The sequence below is a fragment of the Ambystoma mexicanum genome, chromosome 12 (genome assembly GCF_040938575.1).
Source record: "Ambystoma mexicanum isolate Mex_15411 chromosome 12, UKY_AmexF1_1, whole genome shotgun sequence".
In the NCBI taxonomy this organism is placed as follows: Eukaryota; Metazoa; Chordata; class Amphibia; order Caudata; family Ambystomatidae; genus Ambystoma; species Ambystoma mexicanum.
The window spans coordinates 171,380,328-171,397,128 of record NC_090936.1 but is presented as its reverse complement, the minus strand read 5'-3'; the positions used below and the strand labels follow the sequence as shown (position 1 = coordinate 171,397,128).

At 45.0% G+C, this 16,801-nt stretch overlaps 1 protein-coding gene and 1 pseudogene across 1 annotated transcript in view; both read left to right on the top strand.

Moving 5' to 3' along the window:
- The window catches only part of ZFC3H1 (zinc finger C3H1-type containing), a 1,590,362-nt gene that overhangs the window by 1,040,347 nt on the left and 533,214 nt on the right, over positions 1 to 16,801 (top strand). The window lies entirely within an intron of this gene.
- On the top strand, positions 12,717 to 13,181 carry LOC138512942 (ATP synthase F(0) complex subunit C3, mitochondrial pseudogene; annotated as a pseudogene).

The following is a 16,801-nucleotide window of genomic DNA, read 5'->3' as shown; positions in this document are numbered from 1 at the left end:
GACAGAGCCATTTTGACAAAATGGGCACCCATGGGTGTAATACTGCAGCGAAGGATTCAGCCTGCGGTAAAAATGCACAATGGTAGGAAAATTAAAGCACTGCCACCAGCCATTAAATGTAGTAAGTGTAACATAAAAAATGTTACATGAGACGGAAGACAACAGGGAAACTAAGTAACCCCCCCAGTACTCCATCTAAGATAGGGTGTGCTGGGTCTACAAAGAGAAAAAGGTAAGTGAAGTCAATTTCACTTTACTACTCTTGGAAACAGTACTTTTTCCAAGAGAAGGTGTTTAAACCTTAAGATAAATCCAAAGGACTTCTCTGTGACACTGCACTGAAGGTGCTGCGTGTCACAATTCAAAAAGATGATGCCTATGGAGTTTGTCAGACTCCAAAACTACAAGAAAAACAGGGTTTAAATCACAGAAAGTGTTAGGCAGAAACCTGTGCAGTTCCCTTAGGGAACACTGCAAAAGATTTAAGACTACAGGTGTTGGCAGTAAACCCACTTGGTAGCAGTCTGTACCACCCAGATTTACCTGGTAGCTGTGGCTGAGCAGTCAGACTTCTCTCAAGAAGAGTTAGGCAGGATGCAAAGCATACACAATAGGCACTCAGACACACCAATACAAGCAAACACTGACCAGAGCTTTGTTATCAAAGTATATAATTATTTATTTAAAAACACACGGTTTGAAACACTCCAGCACTCTTATTGTAAAATATTCTAAACACAGTTACTATTGTAATATATACACCCCTTTTTCCTTATCAGATAAGTCACAGTAAAACACCACTTATTTTCATACAGAGGTGAGCGCTTAACCAGATGGCACTCCAATAAGTTTGTGAGAAAGGGAGGGAAAAAGACAGATATGGAAAGATATACCACTCGAAGGTTCAGGAACACTGTTAGCAAAGGCAGAAGAGCAAAAGTCACTGGTGAGCCAAAGTCCAAAGGCTAGGCCCACTCTTAGAGAGAGCAGAGCACAAATGCGCCCAAGATCACACAGTTACACTAGGCTTAGAAAGTCTTGCAGAGAGTTCTAAAAAGAGTTTAAAGAGGCTTAGGAAGGTTTAGCCAGGGTGTCCCAGGCTAACCCAGGTTCGAAAGCCGGGGGCTAAATCTACCCCGTATAGTCGGTAGCAAGGGAAGCCATGCGGGACAGAGTACCTTAAGTGGGAAGGATCCTCCAGCGGTGGCAGTTGTTCCTGGCAGTGGGTGCAAGTCGCGTTGTCGTCCAGGGGAAGAGAAGATCTCGACTTGGAGGAAAGATGGTCGTTGCACTACCAGGGAAGAAACCAGCCGCGGAGTTTTCCGGTTAAAGGTGGTACCTTTGTTTCGCGGTCGTGGTAAAACGTGGTATCCCGTTTGCCGGGGTGCTTGGCAAAGGCAAGGCGGCCACGAGGTACGTCGGGAAGGCGAAAAGACGGTGAAACTGGTTATCCCCACCAGTCAAAGGAAGAAGACTCTCCGGCGGGAGATGTCCTGTTTCGTTGGGAAAAGTGGTGAGACGGTCCAGCAGGGCTCCACCGGTGGTCGTGTCGTGGCAGGTCGGCTCAGCTTCTCCCTTGTCGGATTCTTCGGTCCTGTGACGACTTCTGAAGTTCCAGTCCTCCAAGCCCTGCTTTTATGCAGAAAACCCCCATTCACTCAGCCTAGCTGTCACTCAAACATGCTAAGTGGTGAGCCGGCTGGCTCACCACTTGGGTCAATCAGGACGGAGTGCGACTTGAGTTGCCTAGGCAACTCAGTCCAGGGTGCCTAAATTCCCCTCCACCCCTCCTAAGTACCCCAGACAGAGTGGCACCACTTTGGAGGGCTTCTGTGGAGAAGCCCGCCAAAAAGTGGAACAAAGGGCTCAACTTGGGTTGGAGTCACAGAAGAGAACACAAACGCCATTTTAGAATCAAGTTTTGGCAAAAAATACCAACCGGAGAATTAATATTAATTAAATAAACCGGCGGTATGTTCGAGGCTACCGTAAATAATTAAATAAAGGTAGTAGCCTAAAACAATGGGAAATCCCATAGAAAAATACTCGCGGTTGAATATAAAAAGTAGTACCCACTGCCACCAGCCAAAACTCGATCAGGGGGGACGTAGACGTGCCCCCTCGACTAACAGACCCCCGGGGCAATTGAATTGCCCCAGCCAGTACGTCCACAATATGATGGTTTGTACTGGTTCTGTTCAGAATGTAAGACTAGTAATGTCAATGGTGACTTTACATGCCCTGGGAGACAGTAGTCAGTCCCAGGGTATGGAGTCTATACTGGGGGGGTCACTATGACACCCCTGTGTCACTGCACTGACGGTGCTGTGTAACACACATCACAAAAACACATGAAGCCCTATGGAGTAAAAGACCCCATAGCCCATTAAACGCATCTAGATTCAAAGAGAAACACTCAAATCATGCCCAAGAGTGAGGGTAAAAGAGTCTCACTTTTGGCAGGAGAAAAAAAATAAACCCCAAAAATCGAGCAAAGCTGCTGGGGGACTCACTAGGTTAGGAAATTCAGCCTAAACAGAGAATTCTCCCTAACAGAAACATAAATGAGAGAGTGGGGAAAAAGGTATTGCTCTCTTTTGATAGAAATTAAAAGGCCTATAGTCCAGCAAAAGAGCTGGAGGGTCTGTAAGGTAGAAGGGAATTAACACTGAAATGAGAATTCTCCCTAACACTCCCCATGGAGAAATCTCCCTTTAAATTCTGTCACAGCTGCAACAGAAAATATCTGTGAAAAGACCCTCATCTAGTGTGTCACCACTGCCTTCCCTGAGACGACCCAGAAGGCCGTGTGTTGTCCTGTAAATTACTTGGACCTAACACCCTAAAGGAACGACACACCAAATGATGGGCAAATCAGAATATGCTGTCGGCTCCTTTGCATCGGATTTGGAAAGCCAGGGTCGATGACAGCTCTGTCAGAGGCTGAAAGCATTTCAAGGGAACCTTAGAGCACCTGTGTGTCAGTCCCCAGCCCCGAAAGGCAGTTATGTGCTGCTATGGTGAAAGCCTCTGGCGACATACGCTCACTCAACCCCAGGCCGCCCTTGAACAGGGACCTCAAACAAAGGCTGCAAGCCGGTGGAAAGCACTTCACGGCCTACACACCATGTGCCTAGCAAGGCTGCTGCGCTTCAGCATCCACGTTTAGGGCAAGGTGACAAAGAGAAACTGGTGTCAATAGGCATGTGTAAACGTCCCTCGACCGATGTTTGGCAGGCGCCAAAACACGCGCACAAAAAACGTAAGTCATGCTAGTGGGGATAAACAACATAAAGTCATACACCCACTCCTTCTGTCCCTGACAAAGTGCCACAGTATGAAGAGGCTCATTCCCCCTTTATCTGTCCCTCCAGACACAAAGACCTATAGAAGACCCCAAGGCTGTAGTGTTCCCCCTAGCCGAGACACCTAAAACGGGGACATGGACAATGGAACGTTTTGAAGACGCAATGGATAAAGTTTCCGCTTTTGTGGACTTCATGAATTAATACCCAATCTGACAAAGACCTTTGATTTAGAAATGGGGCAATGCTTAGAAACAAGTCAACCCTTGGCAAAATCACCAATGTGCCACTCATCGCCAACACATACTGTTCAAGACATCTCCAGTGACTTCTGTAAGGAAGGCATTGTATCAACAGTAAGACACACAAGTGACAACAGTTCAAGGGTGTTGGAGAGAATTCTCAGAAATGTGCTAATTCCTCTCTACTTTACAGACGCCCAGCACTTTTGCTGGACTTAAGGACTTTTTAATTTTTAACCTGGAGAGAGTGAGACCTTGTTCCCACACTCATGTATTTTTCTGTGCTAATTCCTCTACTTTACAGACGCCCAGCACTTTTGCTGGACTTAAGGACTTTTTAATTTTTAACCTGGAGAGAGTGAGACCTTGTTCCCACACTCATGTATTTTTCTGTGATTTGAACTCCGTGTTTCTTGTGACTTTGGAGTCTGAGAAACTCCATAGGCATCATCTTTTACATTGTGACGCACAGCACCTTCAGTGCAGTGGCCCAGGGAAGTCTCTTCGATTTGCCAAAGGTTTAAATACATTCTCTTGGATAATCTACTGTTTCCAAGACCAGTGAAGTGAAATTGACTTTAATTACCATTTGTAACTTTCTAGACCAAGCACATGCTACCTTATAATAGGGTGCTGGAGGGATTTCTTAGTATCCCCTTTGTCTAGTTTCTCATGTTCATTTTATGTTACCCTTTCTACAATTAATGGCCGGTGGCAGTGGTGTACTTTTAACTACCGTTGGGAGTTTTTACCGCGGGCTGCGTTTGCAGATGCAGTACAGCCCCCATGAGTGCCCATTTTGTCGAAATGGCCCCAGTGTTCTTTTTCACCATTTCTTGCTAGAATGGTCTTTCATGAGATTTACTCTGCGCGCCAAACCTGGTTTGGTCCCTTTGTCCGCTGTCTTTGGCTGGATTCACGAGTGAAGCCTGCCTCTGTCTCCAGTATGTCTGGCAGGGGCAGGAAGTAAGGGAGGTGCCCAAAACTCCCTGTGCTTAATCCCTTTAGTTACAGGAATGCACCCAAAGGTGATGGGCCCGCTGGCTGTCTGGCAAGGACAGCCACCCTGCTGTGTGCTTGACAGCTAGGCTGGAATGAATGGGAGAAACCTGCATAAAAGGCGTGGCGTTTTGACTTGGAAGGCAGTAGACCACTGGACGAAGGAATTCGAAGAAGAACTTTGAGGAGACGCCTGCTGTAACTCCTGTACCGTTGGTTTACCCAGTGAAGCTCTGATTTCGACTCGAGTAGAGAAGCCCTGCAAGGACGACTTCTTCTCCCCTTGAGTTGGTGAGACCAATCAACTCCAAAGTGAACTTGTTTGGACATCCTCTTGGAGCTGGCTGTACTTCTGCTGCTGCTGCTGCTGGAACCGAAGTGCCAGGGAGAGGAACACCAAACGGAGTACATCACTTTTAAGACAGACCTAAGCTGCTGGAAGTTCCTCCGGACTCCCAGTAAGCAGGACTGACCAAGCCTGAGCCACCTCAACAGAGTGCTGGATCCCAGATGCAAGGAAGTTCAGAGTGGTAGCCGTGAGACCGCGGTGGTGCTATCTGCTGAGACAGGAGGAGCTGAAACGGAAAAGTGCCGGCGAATAGAATTTGGTCCTTTTCTGCCGCTGACCGTCCCGTTGTCGGAGTCACCAGAAATCCTCTGTCTTGTCCCCACGACTGAGGCCCAGGAACAACAGGATCTACAGAGCCACACAGGAACAGAAGCCAGCTGGAACCATTTCTTCTAACCAAAGGTACTGTACAGTCTAAGAACTTATCTCTTGTCTTGTAGCCTTACTTGATCTCAGTTGAGACTTGCCTTGGTTGCTTCTGTAGAGTTGCGTGCATCTTCTACCTCTCACGCCTCCCAGCGTGTGACCCTACAATGATTCTACTTTTTCTACAAAGACTTCTAAAACATTGTGCAAGACTTTTACTTAACTGCAAGAAGTGCTTCAGCTCACCTAGACTTTTGGCCAATTGACATTGGCTGGCCTGGCTCCCTGAATGAGACTTCTCTCCTCTGATTGTGTTTTACCTTCCCTTTGCATTGTGGGGTTCAAAAGTACTTGCCTGCTTCAGAATATTTGTGTGATCTCTTGTTTTATTCTGAAATCTCTTTACTTTAACACTCATCTAAGTATTGCTCTAAATGCAACAGTTATAAATCAATGTCCACACTGTCTTGGCTATTTAACTCAAAGGGTGTAGGAAGTGTCTCTGTGCTATCCCAAATGGGTGCTTGCAGGTTTAGAGAAACTAAGAGTGTGTATTTTGGAGTGTATTTGTGTATTACTCTTGTATTGCCCCTCTGAAGAAGGCTTATTCAAACTGAATATTAAATAAACTACTAATTGTTTAATCAAGAAACCTTTGTAAGTGGTTATTTGGATACCAATCACTGTGAATCTCTGTGTAACTCCCCTACTCAAATTGACCTCTCTTTAGAAAAGCCTGGTGCTCCGCCACCCTACCAACCTGTGTACTTCAGACTTATACCAAAGGTTGGGTCCCTATTGCCAGGAGGTTAAGGTTGTTGTAGTGCACCCAAAGGGTACTGCTATAAATCTTGCTTAACAAAGGGTGTTTATTGAACTTAACAAAGGGTTTGAAAAAAGCCCATCTAATCCTAAATCTACAGGTGGGAGCAAGCTACGACCATCAAATAACGCAGTGTTAGTGGTATTTTGTCAAAAGGGCCTACACTTACATACCTATTGCCAATCCTCACCTCTATATACAAATAGTATGGGAAACAATGTTATGAAAAAGAAAAGTGTTCACAAAATGATAAATCAGGATGTTCAGGCTGTTGGCCTCCCTTCCCCATGTTTTCAGCATGGGATAAGGCGGGGCACTCTTGCTTAGCACAGTCTCTGGCCTCTCTAGCACGAGGGTACAGTTCATTCATTGGCACCAGGGCCTTCTGTGCACATGTCTTTGCCTTCAGTCTCTTCATTCAGAAGGCCTTATGTGACGACACAATACGTTTTTTACTCTCATATTTTCACAAGTATTCAATTTCTTAGGCGATTTCACTATTCACCTCGGATCCCACTCAGCCGTGCTCAGATCCTCTCAACACAATGTTAGTAAATTATTTATGCATCCAATTTCTCGTAGGATATTCTTTCTGACTCCCGGTTCACCCCAGATCCCCTCCAGCCATGCCAGATCCCTTTTTAACACAATTAAAAGCCTCTGCCAGGCTCGGACCAACTTCAAATACTTTTTCATCAATCATCGAAGAATTTTGAAAGTGCACAGGGTTTTGCCTGACCAGTTGCAGGACCACTTCGATTTCACAATTCTTTATCACTTTTACAATTGCCCCCTTTCATCTGGATACCTAACAGACTTTCAAAATGAGCACCCAAGTGGTACCGGACCACTCTGTCTATGGTATCGTGTCTTGGCTTCAAAGTTCAATCATAGACTGTTCTCTTTAGTTTTCACTATATAATGTTGCGCTTGCAACCTTGGCTTCAACACAGACTGGTCTGGTATCCGTCCCCCCAACTCACTGGATGTGCTGACTTCACTGGGGCTGCTTTGTTGTAGGATCCAAGGACCGCACCACAACAGCAACCGATTCTCCCTGCCATCGACACTGGAGAGGCTCCGGGTATCTCCGACACACTATGCAGGATTCTTCAGCCTTGATTCCTGGTCTTATGTTTCCTATTCTCGAAGGTTCATGAAAATAACGGTCTTTTATTGAAAAGTTCAATGGTACGTCCCTCCTTGCAATCCTCTTCGGTCTTGCTGTCTTTAGCCTTGTATTAAACTGCCATCTTGGAACTGCTGCTTCCTAGTGTGCTTTGCTTGGTGTGCTTTCGTGCTCTGCCTTTTCTGTGTGGGGAAGTGTGATGGAAGTCGGGTGTGTGCAATGATCAGTAATTGCCTCACCCTACCTGACCATTGTATTTGACATGTCAGGTATACGGCTTGGGTATTAGTCCGTTTTCTCTCAGTGAGCTGTCCGTGGGAAAGTGTTTGTGTTGGAAAAGAGTTGGGGGGTTAAAGTTCCCACATTTCCTAACTGGTACAATGGGGTAAAGGTATTAAAGGGAAGGGGATACAGTGTCTCACCATCCAGTGTCCCACTTCCCGAAGACCCCTCACCCAGGTGATCCTCCCGCATTGGTCCACCCACAGAACTGGATCTAAAAGCAATGGCAGTGTCCTGGCCACCTGGATGACAGATCCCCCGGGAACTAGCGGGTGAGACACCTTCAGGTTTCTCATACCCCTTTCACAGGAACAATCAAGCAGAATAAGATGTTTCGTATGTCGACCAGGATGATCCTAATGACCCTGATGAAGTTGATCACGACGACCAAGATGACCAGGGTGTCACCTTTATTGACACTCGGGACGTTGCTTCACCCGATAGTGGCCTAAAGACGACCAATTACTATATAATGTCCAGGATGATCCTAATGACCCTGATGAAGTTGATCACGATGACCAAGATGACCAGGGTGTCACCTTTATTGACACTCGGGACGTTGCTTCACCCGATAGTGGCCTAAAGACGACCAATTACTATATAATGTCTTATTAAAGATGGTTGCTAATCATTTGAATATTCACACTGAAGAGACAGTGGGCAGCAGTGACTTTGTGGAGGATATACTAAGAGAAAATAGCTTTAGCCAAGCCATTCCTTTATTGCAATCAATTAAAAAGATTAGCCCATCACTTACTGATCCATCGCTTATTCAGGCAGTGAACCCCAGAGAGGAACATTTTTCAAACCATTTACTTCTGACCCTCTATATCAGGGGGTCCCCAAACTTTTGTACACAATGAGCAATATTTGCATATCAAATGAAACCAAGAGCAGCATCTTTTCTTCTGCAGAACATTTTGACGCTCAGTTGGCCGAAAAATGATTGCAACATAAATTATAAATGTAATAAACTGAAGACTGCTAATGGAACTATTTAATTTGCAGTAAAGGAAATGTACAATGACCTTTAACTGCATTTGATATTAAGTGCTTGAAAGGTTGAGTGGTCTGTAAAGATATTTCTAGACTGGACCAGTCAAGTTGTTTAAAAATATGGTAGGACTAAATAAACATTACCAGCACCATCAGGTTATCTAGCAAAATATTTTTGAGAAATGTAGTGCTAACGTTTGGACCGTAAAGTTGGTCACATATTGAGCACTGATATTCTAGTGGACTTTGGGGTTCTGCCTGACAATGTTCCGGGGCCTTTAGTGGTAAATGGTGCATTCCAATGCATACAATAAAGGTAATGCATTTCCTCAATCATTAATTACTGTATTGTGGACTGTTTTTTCGCAGGAATGTTATGCCATTTTGCCTTTATGATTGAACTAGGAGTGATTGCTATCCTCTCGAGTTCATTTTCCAATTGCAATGGGTAGGCACCACATAGATCTGTGACAGCCAGTGGGGCTGATTGGCCCAACAAGGAGGCATTGGAAAGAATTACTAATTCCAAGAAATAACAAGATATTATCTTTAAACTGTATGGTTAAGTGGCCCCAAAGGGGTTGTCACTGGTTGAAACTATCTGTGACAGCCATTTGAAAGTGAAGCCTAATTTACAAGAGCACCCCTTAAATATATATCGGGTACCCCTGGTCATGCTCACCCCAGAGTACATGCAACCCTCTAAGGAGTTAAGGCCATGAGTTTATCTTGCAAGGATAATAAACTTTAATCTTTGCAGAAAATGAGAATGGGAGTAAAGAACTCTGCTCCTCCATGGTCTGTTCTGTCCCTCCCAACAGCTGCAAGCTCCTGCAGACTGATGGCAAGCAGGTACCTTTATATACTCTTCAACTTGGTCACTGGATACCGGCAGAGCTCATCCAGAACTACTGTTCTTGCCTTTCTTAATCATCAATTCCTGACAGCCATGCTACTTAACATATTAATACCTTAAACAGACACACACTGCAACCCTGCAGATTTTTACAAACCTTGCTCAGCCAGTTCGTGTGCTCTGCCAACCTGCCTGTATTCTATTTTTAGCACAGGCTGCATTCACTGTGTGGTGAGTAAAGCGAACTACAATTCTAACAGTTCTACAAATATGTCCATCTAAATAGTTATTTACACCTTATATTTAAATCCTAACTATCTTTTTTATTTAGTGACCCTCCTCTCTCCTGGACTCTTGTGGTGCTTCGAAAACAGTTAACTGAAGTCTTGCCTAGTTCTAAAGCGCTTGGGAAGCTTTGGGAATGAAGGAAAGCGCTAGGCTCCTTCCCAACATTCTGCCCTTTCATTACTTCTAGAGTAACAAACTCATCCCCACCCCACATATCTACAACCCCAGATATATTCCTTTTTGAGTTTCACAGTTTATTGTATGGCAAGGTGTTTTAGATACCCCAATTGATACCTTCATCTTTGCACTATTAGGGTTTATATGAACACAGCATCAGAGACCCCATTGGCATGTGCAGAAGAGAACCAAGAAGAACATGAGCACAGGAACCAGTATTTTTACTGCTGCCTCCAGCCATGACCAGACCCAATCAAAGGCAAGCGATAGTCAATCTGTGTTCTGAACTTCACCTTCTTTCTTCATTTGAACAGCTAGATTGTGCAGCGCCTTGATGACGTGGGATAGTGACCCATTCTTGGCATCCTCCCGGGGTATAAAAGTGCAGCAGCTGCATGTACCCCAGGTGCCAAAAAAGATGAAAAAAAGTCTCTGCTGAGCTAAAATGCTGATACTCTTCAGGTATTCCTCTGAGCAGTGCAAAACAGTCTTTTGAGACAGTTTGAGCTCTTCTTTCTTCCCCGCTGTTGAAATCATCCTTTTTCTGTCAGCCTACCAAGTTCTTTTGTTATCTGCAAGCTAATTTCTGCTTCTTGAGGTGCTAAAGTGGCTGACATGCCTTTCTTCTCCAGGATTGTACTTCCAGGATTACTAATAGCACTGAGTGCAGGGTGCCCAGAGAACACTTGCCCCTACAAGATGGTAGGAGGTGCAGGTAGGCCTGTTGGCCACAAACCCAGTAGTTATCCATCACTGCTGCTGTAACTTTTGTTATATCAGGGATCGCAAGAGTGTGGTTGCACTGTGTGTTTGCACCACCAGCAACTGTTCCTTCATTGCTAAAACAAAGTTAAATGTTTTTGTCCCTATTTATTCGCACTGGCTTCTTCATTGTTGCAAACTGTGTCAGCCTTGTGATGTGTTCGGACCATATTTGCGCACACATAGTCTCTACTTGAGATATTGCTTCTCCACTGTACTCAATCAGCCCATTTGCCAGGCACATCACTGTGGTGCCCTGCCAGTTGTCATTGTCATTTGAGTAACCTCCGAGGAAAGAATATGGTCCTTGTAGGCACTGGCGGTGTTTTGTGTTGCCATTGCATAGTGCTGGGTCTAGATCAATGCTCAACTGCACGTTGTGTGCCTGGAATGTGCCCTTTATCGCTTATTGTGCAAGATGTACCAAGCATTATGCCTCTGTAATTGGGGCTGGATGTTGAACTAAAACCTTAGGAGCCCCTGATGTGTGCAGGATACGTGCACACACGTAACAGCTTTCATTGATAACATTCCTTCGTGTAATCCGCATATCAGAGTACCAGCTATTCAATGCTTCTACATTCTGGACGTCAGAAATGGTGTCAAAGCCCAACCCCTTATATAAATCATATATCATTCATACTTCCCGTTTCATTCGTCTAATGAAAGTTGTAGGGGTGGCCGGCAAAAAGTGAGCCCACCCCCCCCCCACACCACCCCAACATGGCCACCCCATATAACAAACATACCTTCATCCACCGCAACAACCACAACCAGTGTCATACAACACATCATAAAACTACTACATTTCTACACTAAATAGTATCTTTATTATCATTATCCCTACATAACAGAGAGGCCGGTCAGCCATCTTTGCTTGTTCTTGGAAAGGAGAAACAAGGTTATCAAGAAAGAGAAAACTAAAGAAAGGGGAGAAAAAGGTAGAGGGAGAGGGAAAGGGGATACCATTTTTCCACCAGGGCCGACCGGATCCTGATTTTTTTTTTAAAAAAAAAAGAAAAAACAAGAAAAAAAAATATAAAAAGAAAAAAGCAGGCGTGTGCCACTGCACCACCACCCTGGCATGGATCCTGAAAAATCTCTCTTCTTTGGCTATGCCCTTACTAAACTTTGCTTTGTCGCAGGTGCTCTTCGGACATCAGAGAGATGCACCCAATATCTAAATCCTTCATACGGACGGCGAGAGGAGTACAGAACACCACCTCATATGGACCTTTAAACCTGGCGCTGATCAGTTCACCAGATAATAATGGTCCAGTTGTAATATGGGTAATGTATATGGAACTGTGGTCTCGCTTTCTACCGGGGTGGTCACTTTTTCACACGCCCCCACCCCTTTACCACACGCCACTACCGCCCCTGTGTGCTTCCGTCCCGTCCCATGGTCAATTATTTATGACCCATCAACATATAATATGTCTCCTTCCGTCAATGTACGAGCTGTCCATCAGAGTGGGAAAAGAAATGAAACTCCTGTTTATAATCCGGAGTTGCTAAAACAGGGGCCTTCCAAATAGCTTAAGTACTCAAGTTTTCTAGTCATTTTCAGTCCATTCAAATGTACTTTAAAGTACTCTGTCCTTCCCTGAGACTTTGTAACAGTGGCCTTGTGTAGACTGCGTAGTCTAGGATCCATGCCTTACAACAATTACATAAGCCCAAAAAACAGCTACATTTCCTTCACAGTACTGGTCCTAGGGGTGATGCGTACTACCACTGCCCTATCTGGTAAACATTTTTACCCCATTGTAAAAATAAGTTGTCCCAAGTATAGTCCCTCCTGTTGGCAGTATTGTAGCTTCTTTGTATCTGCCTTGTGCCCTTTATGTGCCAGCAATTACAATAATACAACAGAATCCCTCCTGCACCTATGTTCATTTTCATTACATACCAACCAATCATCCACATACTGGATGATTTGTGCGAAGCACCTTACTTCAATGTAATCTGTACAGGAGTCACATCTCTCAGTATTCCATCATCGTGTGGATTAACAGTCCATAATTGTGCTGGCACATATCGCATGTCTTCCTCAAAAAATAAAAACATAGACCTCTGCAGCCGAGCAGGTGGATCCAGTTCCTGACAGCACATGCCTGTGGACCATTGCACAGTCTTGCAATGTACACCTGCGCCAAGCTCGTCTGCACCCCCGCACTGGTCCGTGCTAGCTCCCGAGCGCTCTGCAGACCGATTTCCGCATCGTTATTGTCTCAGCCAGAGGTCAGGACTGGCGAGGTGGACACTGCACTACCTTGCATCAGCATAGCACTCAGGAATTTCCCTACTAGTGCAGTCAGCCAAGATATTGACACTGCTGCCAAATTTATTGGTGCTGGGGTGGCCACAGTTGAAGTGGCTGGTTCTGGGGTTGGCATTGGAACCGTGTTTGGAAGTCTAATCATTGGCTATGCCAGGAACCCTTCTCTGAAGCAACAGCTTTTCTCTTACGCTATCCTGGGATTTGCCCTGTCTGAAGCCATGGGTCTGTTTTATTTGATGGTTGCATTCTTGATCCTGTTCGCTATGTGAAGTGTGGTGTAAAAAATGTTGGCTTTAAACAATGCAGGTGTAACTCAGAGATGTATTGTCCTTCAAATGTAAATTCTTTCCAAAGTTGTTTAATTAAAAATGGTAAAACTTGTACAAAAAAAGAGTGGGTCACCACTGCCATCAGGGGGCACTGTGATATCACAGGGGATGCATATTCTCAAAATAATCTCCCCTTTGGCACACTGTCCTCAACTCATTATCCGTCATTTCCTTTAATTGTACTGTCTGGTCTATACATAATATTGTGCGTCACTTGCACGTCCTGGTCTGCTTCCATCAGGTCTACTCTTTTTCTGGCACTACTAGTCCTTGTAAATCTAATGACAATATTTTCACTGCCATCATTTTGGGTGGCACCATGGGTCGAAAAAAAATATCTGTAGGCACTCGCCAACACTTTTTCGCAATTTGAGGCACTGCTTTTACTAATACCTTAATACCATAGAAAAATATATCTTGGACCACAGGAACCCATGTACTACTGATTCCATTGCTACTGCATTAATTACCATTGCTTGAGTTACACTCATACCTGGAGTGGAACACACTACCCCTTGATCTGTGAATGATCTAGTTATATTTATCGTACTGAGCAGATCCCTACCCAACTAGTTCACACAGGAACTCTCTGAATACAACAAAGGGGCTCATACTACCTCCTTCTCACTTTTATATCCAACTGCTCAGTGTATGGAACTGTAGAAATAGCCCCAGAGAATCCCTGCATGTAATGAGTTTTACCTGATGTGAAGGAGAATTCTCAGAAATGTGCTAATTCCCTCCACCTTAGAGACCTCCAGCAACTTTGCTGGATTTTGTGGACTTGTTTTATTCCCCTGGAGAGAGTGAGCGTTTTTTTTCCCACTCGTGTATTTTACTCTTGTGTTCTTTGGCATCCTCTTTTTATTGTTGTCACACAGCACCTTTAGTGCAGTGGCACAAGGGTGTCATTTGGACTTCCTTCCCAAGGTTTAAATACCTTCTCTGGGATGAAGTACAGTTCCCCATAGAATTTAAAGTTAAAATGACTTTACTAGTCTTTTTAAGTTCATAGCTACACACTATCTTCCTATAGAGTGCTGGAAGGGTTACTTAGTACCCCCTATGTCTAAACACTCTTGTAGCTGTCAAAAGCTACCCTTTCCTATTGAAATGGCTGTGGCAGTGGTTTTATAACAAACTACCATGATTTTTCCCGACCGCGAACACCGGTAGCTAAAAATCGGGACCGCCATGTTTTTCAATATGGTGCCCAAGACCCCTCTGTAAAAACAGACGCCGGACATTTTTTTCGCAGTTTATTTGTGGAAAGGTCCTTCTGGTGTTTAACTCTGCGCGCCAAACCAGGTTTGGTCCCTTTGTTCGTGAGCCTTTGGCAGGCTTCAGGACAAAAGTCTACCCATGGCGTCTGAGTGTCTGGGGTGGGCAGGGAGTGAGGGAGGTGCCCGAAACTCCATGCACTGTGGCGTGATTGGCTGGCTGACGCGTCCAGCAAGGACAGCCACCCTGCTGGGTGAGTGACAGCTAGGCTGGAATGAATGGGAGAAAAATGTTTAAAAGACCAGTCTCCAGGACTGGAAGGCAGAGTTGACCACTGGAACGAAAGAACTGAAGACGAGCTGGAAGAGGACGATGTTGGGCAGAATTATATGCAATACCCTTTGAGAACACCACACACAATTAAGACTACAAGTGACAGTACAATTTCACCTTTGGTACAAGCCTCTACTACACAGTTAAAGTGGGAGCAGTGGCTGAGCAGTCAGGCTTATCTCAAGAGTAAGTGAGCAGTATCAAATAGTTAAACAAAGGACAGCAATTACTATGATTCAGGCAAACACTGACTCAGTTTTCAAGTAAAAGAACATGCATTTATTTCACTCTTCAGTTGTATAACATTTCTAATTCTAAGCAGTTTAAAAATCACACTCTTAATACACCACACAACTCCCAATAAGTTCCAGACAAGTTAAGCTCACAAAATGAAGTGGGAGCAAAATGGCACTCCAGCAATTAAAAAGCAAGGGAAAGACAAAGTTAACTAAAAATTGAATAACACCAACAGTTAAGTACTCAGGGCAATCGAACAAGAGAGACTACAATGATAAAATCAGATAGAAAAGGCTTACGGCCATAGTCAATAGGTCAAGTCTTTTGCTCAAGATGATACAGTTCAGGGTAGTTCACGGTGAAGTTTGTGGCACGGTTTCCGGACGAGGTTGGTTGGTAGAAAAGGTAGTTCAAAGAGAAGAGGACAAGCCCTCGGATTGGAGAAAGATTTCAAACACTTTCACTGCGACTGAACGAAACCAACAACCGGATTTGCACAGTACCTTAAAACGGATGGGGAGCTGTAGCTAAGTCAGACATTCCTGGTAGTTCCTGCAGGCTCACGTTTCCTGAACCGACTGTCGGACTGACACGAAGTAGGAATACTGGAGGGTGGTCCTGCCCTACCCAGGGAACAAACCAGCAGAAGAGCAACGCAACAAATAAAAGGTGCGCTTCTTAAAACCCAAGCAGGGTCTGACCTTCCTGGCTATCCGGCCCACTGTAGCTCTGTACAGTGAATTCGACCAGAGGAGGGGACTAGAGGAGGGGTCCTGGCTTGCAGTTTGGGCGAACTGGTTGGTCCCACCAGCTCAAGGGAAGAAGTTTCCTGGAGGATCTTGTCTTGCGTCCGATTCTGAAGAGTCGGACCTGCAGCAGGGCTTCACCGGGCGGTTGTCGTCGTAGGGGTCCGCTTCCGTCAGGTCCTCGTTGGTTCTTTCGTTCCAGTGCCGACTCTGCTCTTCCAGTCCAAGAGAACTGCTTTTATGCAGTTTTCCCCCATTCATACAGCCTGGCTGTCAATCACACAGCAGGGTGGCTGTCCTGGCAAGGAGTCACCCAGCCCATCAAACAGGAGTGTGACTTGGGTTACCAAGGGAACCCATGGCAGGGGTCCTAAAACTCCTCCGCCACATCCTGCCTACCCAGACTTTCAGGCGCCTAAAGGAGGGCTTCTGTGTGGAAGCCCGCGAAAAGGCGATGAACAAAGGGACCAAACCTGGTTTGGCGCGCAGAGTAAAACACGAGAAAGACATTTACAAAAAGAAATGGCGAATAAACCCTGGCGGAACCGTAATAAAATATATATGGTCAAGCGGGTTTATGTTTGAGGCTAATATGATAGCCTAAAACAATACCATGATTATTTAAGATAACCGCGGTATAAAAATAGCGTAGATACTACTGCCACCAGTCCAGTCCTGATGTAAAGGGAGCGAAACAATGTCCCAAGAGGCACAGACAAAAAGGGTTAAGATTTAACCCTTTCGAATACTCCATGTAAGATCGGGTGTACTGGGTCTGTGGTAAAAGTGACTAAATAAAGTTAATGGCAACTTTATCTTTTCTGGGGGACAGTAGTCAGCCCCAGAAAATGGAGTCGGTGGGAAGTCTAAAAACAACCCTGTGTCACTGCACTGAAGGTGCTGTGTAACACACATGGAAGAATATGGTGCCATAAAGTAGGTGAGGCTCCAGTGCCCAAGATCACACAAAAAGTAGAAATGCTCATAACACATCTAAGAGTGGGAAAAAAGGGTCACACTCTTACCAGGTGAAAAAAATAAATCCTAGAAATCCAGCAAAGCTGCTGAGGGACTCGG